Source organism: Echinops telfairi, unplaced genomic scaffold (genome assembly GCF_000313985.2).
Source record: "Echinops telfairi isolate 266 unplaced genomic scaffold, ASM31398v2 ScPeMD7_7475;HRSCAF=8513, whole genome shotgun sequence".
In the NCBI taxonomy this organism is placed as follows: domain Eukaryota; kingdom Metazoa; phylum Chordata; class Mammalia; order Afrosoricida; family Tenrecidae; genus Echinops; species Echinops telfairi.
Window position 1 is genome coordinate 26,774,423 of NW_022111379.1, and position 16,074 is coordinate 26,790,496.

General features: G+C 41.9%; 1 pseudogene; it reads right to left on the bottom strand.

The window, feature by feature from the left end:
• Nucleotides 1-235: 235 nt before the first annotated feature.
• LOC101637917 lies at nt 236-1,351 on the bottom strand (annotated as a pseudogene).
• Between the last annotated feature and the right edge of the window lie 14,723 nt (nt 1,352-16,074).

Here is a 16,074-nt window from a genome sequence, read left to right on the forward strand (position 1 = left end):
GTTACACTCTGGAGCCCAAGATGTGATTGGGGGAAAGAAGCTGGACTTGGCATGTTGAGTGAAGGGCCCAGAAGTTCTATCCCACACAGTAAACACCTTGGCAGTGGGGTCTTGGAGGTGGAGAACAATTGTATGCTAACCAATACAGAATCACACATGATAAGTATTCACCTCAGGATAGAGTTGTCAGGCTTTATGGCCCATCCCCAGTCTGACTTTAGGAAACGAATGTTTCCCTAGATCATCATTTTACTGCTTTAGTCATAGAGCAGATAAAAAGAGCAACATGCACACCCCCCAACTAAAATCCATTTGTAGCCCAGACAGTGAAGTGGTTGGTACAAGACTTTAAAACTACAGCTCTTTTTGGATCCCCCAAAGTGTATCTGCACTTTTCTTCAATTGGGCCTCTTCCTCAGGAGTCAGGGTCACCTTCACCCCGTCTGAGATTCCATTCTGTCCCAGGATGCACGGGACCCTGAGGAGGACGTCTTCGTTTACACCATAAAGCCCCTTCATCATGGTGGAAATGGGATGTACCTACCTGAGAGTCTTCATTATACTCTCTGCCAAGTCAGCCACAGACAGCCCAATGGCCCAGGAAGTATAGCCTTTCATTTTGATCACCTCATAAGCACTTTCGACCACCTGTTTGTGGACCTCTTTCCACTGTTCCTTAGCTCCATCAGTGCCTAAAGCAGGATGCAGGTTTTTCAGGGAGACACCAGCAACATTCACTCCACTCCAAACTGGCACACTAGAGTCTCCATGCTCCCCAAGGATCCATCCGTGACAGCTTAACGGGTGGACTCCCAGCCTCTCCCCCATGAGGTAAGGAACCATGCCGAATCCAGATCGCAACCACTCCCAATAACACGGTTCTTGGGGAAGCCACTTATCTTCCAAGCCACATCGGTAAGGATGTCCACTGGATTCGAAACACTGAGCAACTTGCAGTTTGGGTTGTGCTTCACGACGTTCGGAATGATGAATTTGAAGATGTTCACATTGCGTGGGACCAAATTAAGACGACTTTCTCCCTCCTGCTGACGAGCTCCAGCCGTGATAAATACCAACTTGGAATTTGCAGCGCCATTATAGTCTTTGCCAGAGATGATTTTTGGTGTTCGAAGGAAAAGGCTGCCATGCTGGAGATCCATCATTTCACCCTTCAATTTGTCTTCCACGACGTCAGCAAGGGCAAGTTCATCTGCCAAGTCCTTCATTAAGATCCTGATGGCACAGGCCATGCCACAGCACCCATCCCAACGACTGTAATCTTATTCTGGGGGGTCTGTTCTGCCTTCAGGAGATTCTGAATCAGCTGGTCCTTCAGAGTTGCCATGGTGCTTTTGGAAGAGGAAGGAACCTGACTGCACGTCGGGCGAGTGGAAGGCGAAGGAAGCAGGCAGTGGCAGCAGCTCCGGGGCTCAATGAATATTTTTTTATGTGAACCAAAAAACATGCTCCTTGTTGTTAAAGTAAAAGTTAAAGGGAGCTTGCATGCAGCTGATATGCTACTAGGTGACCATTTAGATCAGCAGTTCTCAACATGTGGGTCGTGACCCCTTTGGGAGTTGCATGACCCTTTCACAGGGGTCGCCTGATTCATAACAGTAGCAAAATTACAGTGACGAAGTAGCAACCAAAATAATTTTCTGGTTGGCGGGTCACCACAACATGAGGAACTGTATGAAAGGATCACGGCCTTAGGAAGATTGAGAACCGCTGACCTAGATTCACTTGTTGAATGGAAGTAGAGAAAATAAAGCAATAAAGAGGCAGATTGGGTCTGGCCACTGACATGCATGGAGCTGGTCAACAGAAACTAAAGAGAGATAAGGAAGAGCTAGCTGGTATAAAATATAAAGAACATGAGCCTATGTCATCACCTCACCTGAGGGGGCTAGTGCAGGTGAGAATATGTGAATAGGCCTGTTTGTCTGAAGGGGAAAGAGCTGTGTGTGAAATCTCAAGCTTGCTACTAGTCCCCTTGACAGTGCTTGGAATGGCCAGCACTGAGTAACGAGAACCTGACCAGATGAAAAGAAGGATATTTGGTGCTTGAAGATGGTGTATATACAATTGATGTGTGTATGGATTGGGATAACAGTTGTATGAGCCCCTAATAAAATGTTAAAAAAAAAAAAAAAGATGGTGTATATATTGCTTACAGTCTTGATGGTTGGCTTCCTCTAGATTTGACATTGCTTATGGACACAGACACAGAAAGTTCCAACTAGAATGAAGATCCTTCGCATCAAAAAGAGTCTGCTTGTCTTCTCAGAGCACTGCATTTATTGAAAGGAGAAATTTAGAAGTTAGATATGCAAAATGAGGAGAGAGAAAAAGATGAATTGGCTGGCTGTGGTGGTTACATAATTTCATGTCAACTTGAAGATATATAAAAGTGTAAGGATGGAGTTAGCCTGTCAGTCAGGTCACAGCTTGATGGTGACTCTTTGTGGGTGTGGCCTTCTCATAAGATGGGGTCTGGGAACATCCCCCTCTCTCTCTGCCTTCACCTTCCTGCTGGTGGACCCTGGGTGCTACCAGAGCCCTGGAGATGCGTCCACCACCACTGGATTCGCGGGACTTTGCACCCACCAGCCAGTGAGATTCCTGCACTCTGCATCATTGCATGTGGCTTCGTGAGGCTGAAGAGGGACTTATAGGCATGAGTTGGATTAGGCTGAGATGTTTTCCTGGTATACAATTACTTCTTGATATAAAGTTCTTTCTTACACATATATGAGTGTCACTGGATTTGTTTTGCTAGTCAACCCGGCCTAACACACTGGCCTATTAATTTTCATGGGTATTTAGTCTCAAAATAAGTGAAACAACAGAGCATTCCCACTTATTTCTCTTTTACTAATGGGTCTCAGAAAGAGGGTGGGAAAAGGGGTTGATAGGGTTATGGTTTAGGTTCTTGTGTTAGTCTGGGTGGACTAGAGAAACAAATCCAGATACAGTCATACGTGTATAATAAAGAGATTTATATACAAGAGCAATTGAATATTAAGAAAACATCATAGCCCAGATCAAATTCATAAGTCTGATTTTAGCCCATATGTCCAATACCAATCTATAAATTTCTCTTCAGACTCACACAACACAAGTAATGATGCCAAATGCAGGAAGATCACAGGCCAGTGGGTGAAAAGTCTTGTGGATCCAGTGGCAGTGTAAGCATCTCAGCATGGCTCCTTCAGCTTCAGGGCTCTAGTGTAGCTCTATGTGTCTTGTCCGCAGAAATGTCTTGCAGGGAGTGTATGTGTGTCCCACCTCCAGCAAGCTATTTATCTCCTTAGTGCCTGCAAATGAGGTCATCAAGTTGTGACCTGATTGACAGCCTAAACTCCACCCCCTTCACCCTTAAGTCTCAATTTGACAACAGATTATGTCACTACCACAATTGTTCACAGCACTGCAATTGTTAGGCATCAAATGTTTTTGTTCACTTACAGAATGTAAGAAGTAAGTGGGGTGGGTGTATTTTCATTTGTACATGTGTTTGCTGTATCCTATTAGGCACAAGTATGATTTTATTATTATCTTTGTTTGCACAAAATATATAGTTAAAGAGTTGTGTACAAATGCCAAGTTGACAAGGAGTGGACTCTGATGGTTTTGTGCCAACTTGATACATCTGGGAAGGCGGAGGTAGACGCCAACCTGTCAATCAGATAACAGCCTATAACATCTCCTTGGGGATAAGTGCTGTAGAGAACTCTTTCTCTATCTCTCGTACTCTCTTCTTCCTGATTAATCGAGGCTCTGAGATTGGTGGCCCATGCTTCCTGCTAACCCTGGAAGCTGTGGTGCCCTACCATGTTTCCTAACAACCTTGGATCCATATGGCTCTTCATGCTTTGTCTTCCTGCTTCATTTGCTCAGCAGCTGTGTAACTGAGGCCTCCAGCTAGCATCTGAACCATGGAGTTGAGTTGGATGGGGCTGGACCACATTCTTGTTATAAAATTATTTTGATATGAAGTTATTTCTTATATATATGTGTCACTGGTTTTCTTTCTCTAGAAAACTAACATAGAGGAAATACTTATAACAATTAGTGCTCCCATTTCTACAACTGATCACAGGGCCATAACTGCTGATCTACCTTCTTTCACCAACCATTTTGAATTTCCTTTGGCCTCACCAAATACCTTGAGTGGTCGTGGGGTGGGCTAAATCTTTATTCCTAAAGAGTATGGGCCATTACTAGTCATGTCAGAATTGGGTTACTGTAGTTTGCCATCTCATCACAGGGCCTGGTATTATTGAGACAACCTAAGGTATCTCTTTGATTCCTATCATATTCTTCTTTATCTACATGATGCAATACCAATTCAATTTCTCCTTGGTAATAAGGATCAATTACATCATTCAATACAGTAACACCCTTCTTTATCTATAGAGGTATATGGAGTTCAAAATGATCAGGAGACATCCTTAACTCTCAGTTTCCATCGAATCATCTCTGTGTCTCTAGGTGAGAGTATTCCTCCCTTTGGAAATAAGACATCCAGACCTGAAGATTATAGGGTCACAGGAACAGGGAGTAAAACCGTTGCAAGTGGTCACTAGGCAGTATAGTGAGTGGCGCCAATCCCATTTCCACCACATAGTTCCTGGACCTGTGAACATTGGCTATTAGAGAAAGAACGCCATATATTGGATGTTGGTTTAGAGCCTATACAGCCTCCTGTAAAACATTGCCCCAACCCTGCAAGGTATTGCCCACTAGCTGACACCTTAATTGTATCCTTAGAAGGCTATTCCATCATTCTATCAGCCAACTGCTTCAGGATAATGGGGAACATGGTAAGAGAATAGGTTCCATGAACCTGGATGCACTGCCACACTCACTGTGAAGTGAGTCCCTAAATTCTAGATGATGCTATCTGCTGATGAGACCTTCTGTAAGTCCATAAGTGGTAGTTTAGACAGAAATGTTGCCCATCGCAAGGAAAATCCATATCCAGAGTTAGTGACTCTTCCAAGAAGAACAAGATACTGCCCTTTCCATGATGGGATCGGTCATATGTAACCAACCTGCCAGGAGGTTGCTGGTTGTTCCCCCCAAGGAAGGATCCCGTATGTTAGACTCAAGGTTGGTTGCTGCTGTTGGCAGATTGGGCACCCAGCAGTGGCAGTAGCCAAGTCAGCCTTAAACTCGCTGCCATCAAATCGATGCAGACTCGTCAACCTCACTGTGGGTTTCCAAGATTGAACTGCTTATGGGAGTAGAAAGGCTCCTCTTTCTCCTGTGGAGCAGTGTGTGGTTTCCAACTGCTTACCACGTGTATCACAGCACAACCTGTAACCACTGCACCATCAGTACTCCTCAGTGAATGCTAAGTCTACGTTTCTAAGCACACTCATAAACTCCATACCTGAGGTCACTGAGAAATGAAAGCAGTGCCTGGGGAAAGAGCATGACTGTTTTCCATATAATATGCCATTTTCCTTATTCACTTGATTGTTTTATATGATCTTCCTCTGCTGAGGTCATCTTTTGTCAAGCACTCACATGAGAGAAAAATATCTTCATTTTTTTTGGTCTATCACAGACCTCTTCTCTACCCATCCTTTCATCAATTTTCCAATCAAGTTCAAGATCATCTGGCCAAACCACTGGGCCCAGCCCATAAAAAAGTATACTGTCTCATACATGGCCATTTTTCCTTCCAGAAAAACTGAACAACCAGGTGTGCTACTTGATCATTCTGCCCATTGGGATGATTTCCCTTCACCTCTGTCCTTAAGGGAAGTTCCAGAAAGGGACTGTAGTGCTACTGCTGTCTACCTTCAAGTGTTACCTGCATATTGTTCAGCAGCACCAGGAAACTGAGCGCGAGCTTTCTGTTCGTCGGTCAACTGGTCATAAGGAACTCCCCATGAAATCACAGGAGCAAGGTGAAGAAGGAAGGTATGGTGACAGGAGTGGAGACCATAGGCATTTTAGTTTACTTGTCCCTTCAGGTCCTGTTTGAGCCTGTTCTCACATATACTACTTCCATTTAATGATGTGCTTCTGTACCAATTCTGGCTCACAGCAACACTATAGGGCAAGGCAAACCTATAAGTGCTCATGAGTTGAAAACCTTATCTTTTCACCATAAGCAGCGAGTGGTTTCAAACTGTTGTCAATCACCTAACTTTTTACTTACTAGGCTTCTTCGAATCCAACCTGATGTTCTAAAGAGATAAGCACCCTAATGATTAGATTTTTGCAGTGTTCTGGTGATAATAGCTTTGCCCCAGACCTGGATAGATTACAGAAAATTTAATATTTTAGTAGTTACTTACATATAGAACTACTCTTAAAAGGTCCGCATTATTTCCACATAAAAGCTTAAGGAATCATTAATTTATTTAGTGGCCAGTTTCTTTATTTGACAATGTTTAGCTCAGCTATAATTCATGAGCCCTGTCACCTTTCAGAGTTCCATAAATCTTGATCTAGTCTGATAGGTTCCAAGGTCTGGATATTGGTCCTTTTCTTAAGTCCATTATTTTATGCATTAATATTTTATTCTTTTTCATTCCACATATTTCCATATCATTCCATTTATCTCTAACACATATTTTATCCAACCATTTTGAAATATATACACTTCCATAGTTCAGATGCATTTTAAAACAGTTGTATTATACATCACCACAATCAGTTGTAGAGCATCCTTCTCCCTCCTGTATTCATTACTTGTTCCCCGTTTCCCTCCAACCTCCCTCTGCCCCATATCCCCAATACCAGTCATTATGCCAGTTCCTGTATCTATACAGCCACTATAACTGTGCTTCATATACTGGAAAACATAGCAAACAAACAAAAAAAGCAAACACGTTGAAAGAAAGAAAAGATCAACAACAATTTTAAAATAAACAAGAGAAAAAAACCTCTGTCAAGAAAAAAGCAGAGAATATTGAAAATCAGAACAAATTCAAAATGGGTCATGAGAAAGATCAAATTCTATCTTCCATAATTAATTTATAATAGCCTCTGATAGCATAGCTATTCAATCCCTTGACTGTGGTCAAACAGGGTCCACCAGAAGTGTGCTCTATTTAGGGACCTGGCAGATGGATTTTGGTCTCCCCTGTAATCCATAGTCTTCTGTATATTGGGTATTCACGATTTAACCTCTGATACCTTTCCCTCTATTGGTTTTGGATTTTGTTATTTATAAACCCTGGGTCACACGGGCTGATGCATTTCTTCCATGTGGACTTAGTTGACATCTCATATAAAAGCATTTTTGTGGAAAATTTTTGGTTAAATATCTCAGTGGATCCACAAAACAAAAGCTTATGTACAGGTGACAAAACTTAATGTGGCCATGGTTAAGCATATAATATATATGTATGTATAAATATATATCACAATACTTGTTGAAACATACAGCTTAAATGGGGTGCCCACAACTGATGCTGGACTCATTCTGCAAGAAGAAAATAAGAGTGAGAAGACTGAGCATATTGATTCCTTTTATTCTGGACCCCAGATCAGATTAAGGATCATCAAGGAAATAGCAGTCATGTCTGAGGCAAAATAAGAAGTTACATGTATCCATTCCACAACTGTTCACACTTTATGATGAAGTATTTGAGCTTTTGCTAGAATTTCAAGACTAAGAAGTTACCTGAAAGCAACGGAGATCAATCTGGAAGAAAATTAAGAATTAATAACATCGAGTTTGATATTCGTAACTGGATGAGACTAAGCAGAATCTTTCCCAACACTTTCACTAAGCCTGTTTTTGATTATTTCTCTGTCTGTGGCTTCATGTGAGAGGAGTTTTTTTAAAGCTGAGATTTATAAAGAATTATTTGTGAGCTATAATGGATAGCCAATGTTATCTCCTATGTTATCTCCAAATCTCCTTTTCATGGAGAGTAAGCCTGATCAATAGTCACTCCAAACCTAACAGAGGGACAGATAAGTGCATTTACTAAAAAGAAGCAGGTCCCTGGAAGACACTCTCACAGTGGCCAGGACTATGTGGCCGCACTTCAATAATTCCCACATGCTTTTTTATACTCAGTTTTACACTAATTGTTATTAACTACAGAAAACAGATTCTGGTGTGGTAAGGAAACTATACAAATTTCTCTTCCAGGTTTCAAAATGGTACCTACTCCCATGTCTATCCAGGGATCACCTCCTACTGTTTGTACCTCAAAAGATTCAGCAGGCCAAGGTTTAATGAGCGTATAAAGAATATTCCTAACACTTCTACGTTTCCAACTTATCACAGCCCTACAGGACAAAGTAGAATGGCCTCTTTGGCCGTGCAGGACTTTCCATCTTTATGACAGCCAACAGGCACATCTTTCTGCAGCAGAGTGGCGGGTAGTTTCGACCCATTGATCTTGTGGTTAGCAGCTTAGTGTGTAGTCCAGTATGCCACCCTAGCTCCTTATGAACAACACTAGTCCAATAATAATAATACGACTAAGATTCGACATGGTCGGTATGGGATGAGCTCCATGAAGCAGTGGATGAAACCATGTGTTTCTGCACGGGGTAGCACTAGTCCTGGTGGCTCCATTGAATCAATATAAATGAAACGAGGAGCAGTATGCATGATCTGTTAGAAAAAGAGAAAGGAAATAACCTAAGGATTGTGTGTCAAGAAAACATACACAAAGGGATAAAAATCAGAAATTAATGAATTAGAAAAGAGCAAGATCTCTGAACTTCATAAATAAAATTAACATCAGTTCTGTGAGGAGACTAACAACCCTCCCCACTATTATCAACCAGCTGGGTCTCTCAGAGATTCATGTCTTGGTCCACATTTTGGGTGTGAGTTGGGATTGTTTGAAGGGAGAAGGGCCAAGAGTACTCATGCCTTGGGACCGGCCAGACCCATAACATGAGGAATACCTATATGATATTGTACCTCTTATGCCTTGTTCCTAGTCTACTCTCTCCTGACTAACTTAACTGCTTCGTCATTGTTGGATGGTCTTTTTTTTTGTTTTTGCTCTTTTCGAGTCTCAACTGCCTCACTCAGTAGCTTGAGACCATTGAAGACACCGTTTTCAGCTCATTAAGAAGCTGCCGAATATTGGTACAAAACTATCTTCAGGTCTGAGCACAAGGTCTTGCTCATGCACACTCTGAACACTGCTGATCTGGAAAACTTTAGGGAAGGATTGTCCAATATCCAAGCCTCATCTCCACATACACCCTGCGGTTCCATCTCCATAGGAGATGTCCTATCTGGTCATCATGGAAATGAATGGGAAGGGCCTGGTGAATCACCCAGGCAAGAATCTGCCTCCTTCATCTGTAGGCTTTCTTGCTGACAAGGAACTGGCAATACCAGTCACACGGGCCCGCCTAGCTTCAGGGGACAGAGAATCATCACTCTCACAGATGCCCAAATATAGAGGTAAGACAGGGGTTAACAGCAGAAGTGTCCACCACTCAAGGACCAACTCTACTCACACCCTGTTTTAGATAGACTGACTCTACGGCCTAGGCCATGTCCCAACACCGATCCCCTGCATGATTGCACATCTCTTAACGGCCTTGTTAGAAGTCACAATGATGCATGTTCTTCAGGGTGGTATAGTCAGGATGCCAAACACCACCAATCAGACAATGGCCAAATGCCACCCTAAGACAAAAGCACCTATCCTTCCTAAGTGGTCCCTGTTATAAACACATGCACATAAGAGACAAACAGAGAATTGTGTATTGGAAGAGGCTGTGGAGTTTTTGCCTATCTGTCCAACTTCTTGTTTGGTATACAGACCTTCTGCACTCAGAGAGTGTGACCCTGGCTGGTCAAGTTATGCCTCACCGTCCACAGGTCCAGTAGACCCATGACCCAAAGTGAGCTTGTTGGAGCAGTTATGGGGATTTTCCTTTTAGTCTCTGTAAATTTGGAGAACTTGAACAGTTTTGCCACCATATATGGAGGACTGGCCTAGAAGTTGTTTTCTCCTCTCCTGTATGTGCTGCTCTGTGTCCCTGATTGATTCTTCACAGCCTTCACCCATCTAAGAAGAATTGTAGCTATTTCTTATAGATGTTTTGAGATTAAATACAATGTGTTATAGGAAGTTCTGGCCCTAACCCTGTATTTAGGGGATTCTTGATAAATGTGACTCCTTTCTCCTTCACATTCCCATAGCCAGAAGTTAGTGACTTAGAGAAACCTGTGTCATCACTGATATCCTTAACAATGACAAAGTCCTGTAGAACCAGTCCCACCCTAGTAGCCTAGAACTCACCACAAAAACGAAACACTGATGAAACATAAAAGAAATACACACAGAGAGAACCCTCATGTCTCTCTCAGCATACGTAAGATACACATAGGAAGGAAGGAAGGAAAAGACCAGGTGATTCAAAGGGGCAGTACTGTTTCAAACAAAATTTCAGACATTGCTTTGACAGACTTCCCATCAACATCCCTGATTTCCCTGTCAAAAAAATGGGTGTTTCTGCCCATCTGAAAACACCACGAGGGTAGGTGCTGTGCACAGGAAAGGTGTCCGGCACCATAAGCCACTCAGCAGCCTTTAGTTGGAACCAAACAGGCAGTGTAAGAGCCACTGGTCGGTGGTCAGCAGTCCAGACAGCTTCAAAGCACAGACAGCGTGGGAAGTTGCCCATCTGTAGGGCTAGCAGAAGAAACTTTTATTTGTTTCCAGCTCCTGACACACCAACAAACGGGTTTTCATGTGTAGTCATAATCAACTCAAGACCCAGCCATGTCTAGTCTCTTCCATGCCCCCGTGGCCCTGCCCTGGATGACCTTTTCTTACCCCAGAGCAGACCCACAGGACCCAAACCAGAGCTTGCCCGATCCTTGCCAATCATCTTTCCATCTCCTAACCCATCAGCATTCCCAAATCCAGGCTTAAACTGGAAATAATCCAGGCTTCTTACCTCCATGCTATTGGCATCCTCCATCCAAATCCCACCCACCCTCAGGACCCAATCTGATATAATCTCCTCTGGGAGACTTCCTTGCTGTTGCAGCTAGAAGAAAGCTGTCTCTCACAGGAATCAAAAAGCCATGGCACCAGTCTACAATCCTGGTGCTTCGGTTGAGCTGTGCGAACTTGAGTGTATAATTTACTCTCTTCTAGTTCCATGGAGCCCTTTTGGAACTGATTGTTAAGCCCAAGGTCACAGTTTCAAAACCACCAGCTGCTCCTCAGGAGAAGGCTGAAGCTATCTGCTGTCATAAATATTTACAGCCTCTGAGCCGTATATAAGGTCATTATGAGTTTGAATTGACTAGATGATAGCGGGTTTGGTTTTAGTTACCTTTTCCTATCTGTAAAATGGGGGTAAGGAGGGTTGTCAGCTGTGTGAGATCATGGAAGTAAAGCAGTGTGTTAGGTTTTATCTGCCACTCTGGAGCAGACTCCACAGCTCTTCCTCCATCTCCCCTCAGTGCTTATAGAAAGAATCTTTCTCGCATTCAGTAGGTGCTCAAAGCAGCAATCTGAAAAACTGTGTGTTCTAGTTGTCTGAGGACAACCATGGTGGAAGGCAGCATAGAGCCAGAGCCAGAGAAACAGCACTTTCTGCAGGAAGGGGGCTTGTGTCAGGAACAGACCTGGGACAGCCTGCATGGCTTGGATGGGAGCTAGACACCGCCACCCCCACCCCCCCCCCCCCCCACCTACTCCCCACCCCCCCGCCCCCGGAGGAGAGAATCAGCACAAGCCACTAGACAGCATCAGCAGAGGAATAATCATTCTGAGAGGCTGAGTCTAAACCAAGGCCTGGGAAGACCTGGCAGAACAACTCTATGCATTTCCTTATATCTGAGGTGACATTTCTAAGGGCCACAAGGATCTTTGATCCGAGCCACATGCTGGGCTGGTATCCCAGCTGGGCAGCCTTCAGCAGCATAGTGCCAACACACATGTCAACAGAAAGAATGGGTGAAACTCCAGGCTGTTAAAACCCTGCCACTTGGGCTTATTCTGCCTTAAGGGGACAGTGGTAGGGAGGAAATAAAGTTGGCACCTCTCCATTCCTCTTCCAGAGATGAGTGAAGGAAGGAGATAAAGCAGGTCTACATTCTACAATTCTGTCTTGTGCTCCAAAAGAGAAACAGTGGAACCCAGCCCAACTGAGACCCAAGGAGACAGGTCACCTGGCAGGGTCTGTGCCGAGGGAAGGGCTGGGATGTGGGACAAGTCATGTTCTAGATCTCATGGAGGTTCTGGGTCCCAGGAAAGTTATAGCATGCCTGGCAAGGGTGTTGGGGATTCCTGTGGGCTACCCTCTAATTTCCGCCTGGCAGTCTTGCCTGTCCTGGAAGGATGACTGAACAGAGAGTGGTACTGTGATTGAAGGGTCCGGGCTACTCAAATACTCTACTTTTACTGAAGACTTAGATTTTCCAGACAGAGTAGTATGTTCCTCACTCAGTCAACATGCACATTGTTTTTGAAAATTTCCAGATAAAGACTTGTTATGTGGTTTTGTTTTTGTTTTTCTGATTAAAAGGGCTCATTCAAAAGCCCTTTCGAATGGGGAGCCAAGGTCTTAAAGAGTGTTGGGCTTGGACCAGCAAAATAGCCATATGTGAAGTTTCCTAGAATTTCGGCTTGGTGTTGTTTTCTATGACTATCAGAAATGAAAGACATGATGATACCAATTGGAGAATGAGAACATAAGCCTGGGCTGGGACCCATGGACATTCCCGGAGAAGCAGCAAAGGAGAAGTTCCTACCTGCCTGCCCACCTGCCCTACTGAGAACCAAATCCTGAGCTTGACTGACTCAAAAGTGTCAAGCCATAGTTCTTCCACATTTCTTCTGCACCGTTAGTTTAATTAATCACTTCTGCCTCTCTTATAAGGACACTTATGATAGCATTTATTGCCAAATCAGATGATCTAGGGTAATTTTTCCATCTCAAAATTCTTAGCTTAATCACATGTATGAAGAGACTTTTTTCCCAAATAAAATTGTTGCCAGTTTCCTGGGATTAGGACTTGATATATATGGAAGGTCGTTTTCAACCTGCTACAGATAATTTTTCAATATATGTTCTTAGAAGAATAGAATGTCCATTGTAAAGAGAATATGACTTCAACCCACACTTCACACCATATATAAAGATAACGCAGACTGAATCATAGAATCGATACATAGCCTAACACTACACAACTAGAGGAAGACAAAGGAGAATATATTTATGATCTTGGATTAAGTATTTCTTAGATACAATGACAAAGTATGATCCAAGAAAGAACAAACTGATGAACTATCCTTCATCAAAAGCATGAGCTTCTGTTCTTCAACAATGAGTGGGCAAAATGAGGAGGAAAAGAGAGAATGCAAAGACAAGCTACAGCGTGGAAGAAAAGCCAGTGCTTATCTGAAGAAATAACACATATCCAGGATATATATACATATATACTTTCAAAACTCAATATTAATGGGTTGTACACATGGAAATAGTGAACTGGTAATACTGTGTTGTATGTATTTTTACAACAATAAATGACTCATATTTTAAAAAGTCAATAATTAATGACATCATGAATAGAATTACCTTATGCCCCAGGGGGATAATTTTTAATGTTCTCAATCACAAAATGATGATTAAATCTCTAGAGACTTTAGATAAGCCATAAATCTATGGCTGGATTTGGGAATTGCACTTAATTCTAGTCCAAATCTAAGAACAATTAGTTTTGCTTTTCTCATGGTTGAGATGAACTTTAATGTCACTGAAGACTCCAAGTGCACTTCAGTTTTACTTTTCCTTCGTGTTGAGCCCCTCGGACTAATATTTAGGTCTGAGGAGTATGGAATCTGGAGGGGTTTTGTTTGTTTGCTTGTTAATTTTCTCCCCCTTAAACGCTTTATATATATTTTGCCCCACTCCCACCTCTCCCTTCACCCTGTTTCCACCCTTTTCCTGGCTTCTTCATAGTCATTAAAGTTTTGCCGACTGTTGTATAAGCCACATCTTCTTCCACTGAAGATATGATGCTATGGCAAAGTGTGGTGAAGAAAGCAGATGGTGCCCACCACTGGAAAGACTCGTATGTGAAGTCTTAAAGATTTGTCTTGAAACAAAGAGGCATCTAAGGGAGGTGTCAACTAAGTACACATAGAAGAAGTACATCAACCTGTGTGTTCCAAGGAGTGTAAATAATAAAACTCGAATCAGAAGGAGGGAATGGTACCAGAGCTTAAAACATGAACATTTGGTTTTCAGAAGGTTATGGATGACAGTAGAAATCCAAAATCCCTACAGAGTCCCCATATGGATTATGCTTATAGCCAATCACTCTGAACAAAATCAAGGGATATGAATAGACTTACTGTCAGATGGAGTATTGTAAAATAAACTGTGATAGGTGTAATTAGGTTAAAATTTAATAACTTATTTAATCTTATTTTGGCCCAATTTAAAGCTTTTTCAGTTTTTTATATTTTCATTAATTTTTTATTGAATTTTTTCTGTAATTGGTCTGGTCATTGCTGTTGGGTTTTTTCATTTGTTTGCTTGCTTATTGTTAGCATTTTGTATCATTTTCTGTGTGTGAAATCCAGGACAGATAAATGTATAGAGACAGTTGCTGGAATGGTAATTGCCTATGGGAATGACAGAGGAGAATGGGGAAACAGGACTAACAACAATGAGTACAAGAAAAAAATGTTTTGGAGTTGACTGTGGGAATAATTGCACAAATATTAATATAACTGAATAATTAAATTGTGTGATATTTGTAGTACAACACAATAAAACTATAAAAATATAAATAAAACATAGTCAATAAAAAGTGTACAAAAACAATACCCTTAATAGGCCACACCGGAAGGTTCCAATTTGGAAATCCCACTAAGTGAGCTGGACATTAACTTAAACTCACCTGTAGCAGATTTAAGGAATTGTTGAAATATCCTAGTGTAAAAAGCAACAATGACTTCTATCCTAAGGTTATGGATTTGGAGGTCGTTGGACTTTATTCAGGATTGTTTGCTTTGAGGGTGTCCAGTGACATGAAAGCTCAGAGCTACCATCCATTTCCTATGTCCTTGCTCTCTTTGGTTTTTCATGACATAGTTTAGTTCAGCAGGCATGGTTTTGCCTTTATGAATGTCCATTATTTAAAGTTTTGACCTATCTCCAATCTTCATTGATTGTGTCCAACAAAAGGAGTTTTATTTTATCTTTATAGACCAGCAATCATTGTATTTTAGTCTCAAGAGTTGTCCTTTACATATAACCTTTCCTTTTCCAAATAGTATTTGAAATTCTATAAGATAGACTAAATTAAGGACACTACCGATCACTACATGCCCCATGGGAATGATTTATAATGATCTCCAACAGAGTAATAATGACAGTGGTTATGAGTTGAACTGCAGTCTGCAGGGTTGGCAGTTCAAAACCACCAGCAACTCTGTGGAGAAAGACTGGGCTTTCTACTCCTGTAAACAGTCACAGTCTCAGAAACCAAAAGGGATCACTGTGAGTCTGCCTTGACTTTATGAAAATGAGTTTTGAGTTTTGAATTTGAATGTGGACTAGGGACATATATAAACCATAAATACATGGGTGGATATTTGTGGTCACATTTAATCATAGGCCTAATCTAAGAATAATTTGTTCTTATAAATGGCCCTATTTCATACTTGCCCTCATGAAGAAAGGAAAATGTAGGTGCTATAACAAAGTTTGATGGGGGTCTTAACGACTTGTCTTAAGACTAGGAGACATCTAAGTGAGGTGACAGCTAAGTCTCCACAGAGGAAGTATAGCCTGTGATCCAAGGATTGAAAATAATAAAATCGGAGACCAGAGGAGGGAATGGTATTAGAGCTTACACTCAGAGCACCCAGTTTTCAGGTGGCTGTGGATGACAGTGAAAGATCAAAATCCAGTCACAAGGTACCCACTCAGATTAAGCCTCCAGGGAATCTCCTCTAACCATTCATCAGTGGTGTGAATAGTCTTGATACCAGAGAGAATGCACTTGGAAATGGACTAATACACCTGCTAAATTTTAGAAATTTATCATTTGATTGTTTTTCTTTGACCCATTTTAAATTTGTTCTAGTTTTT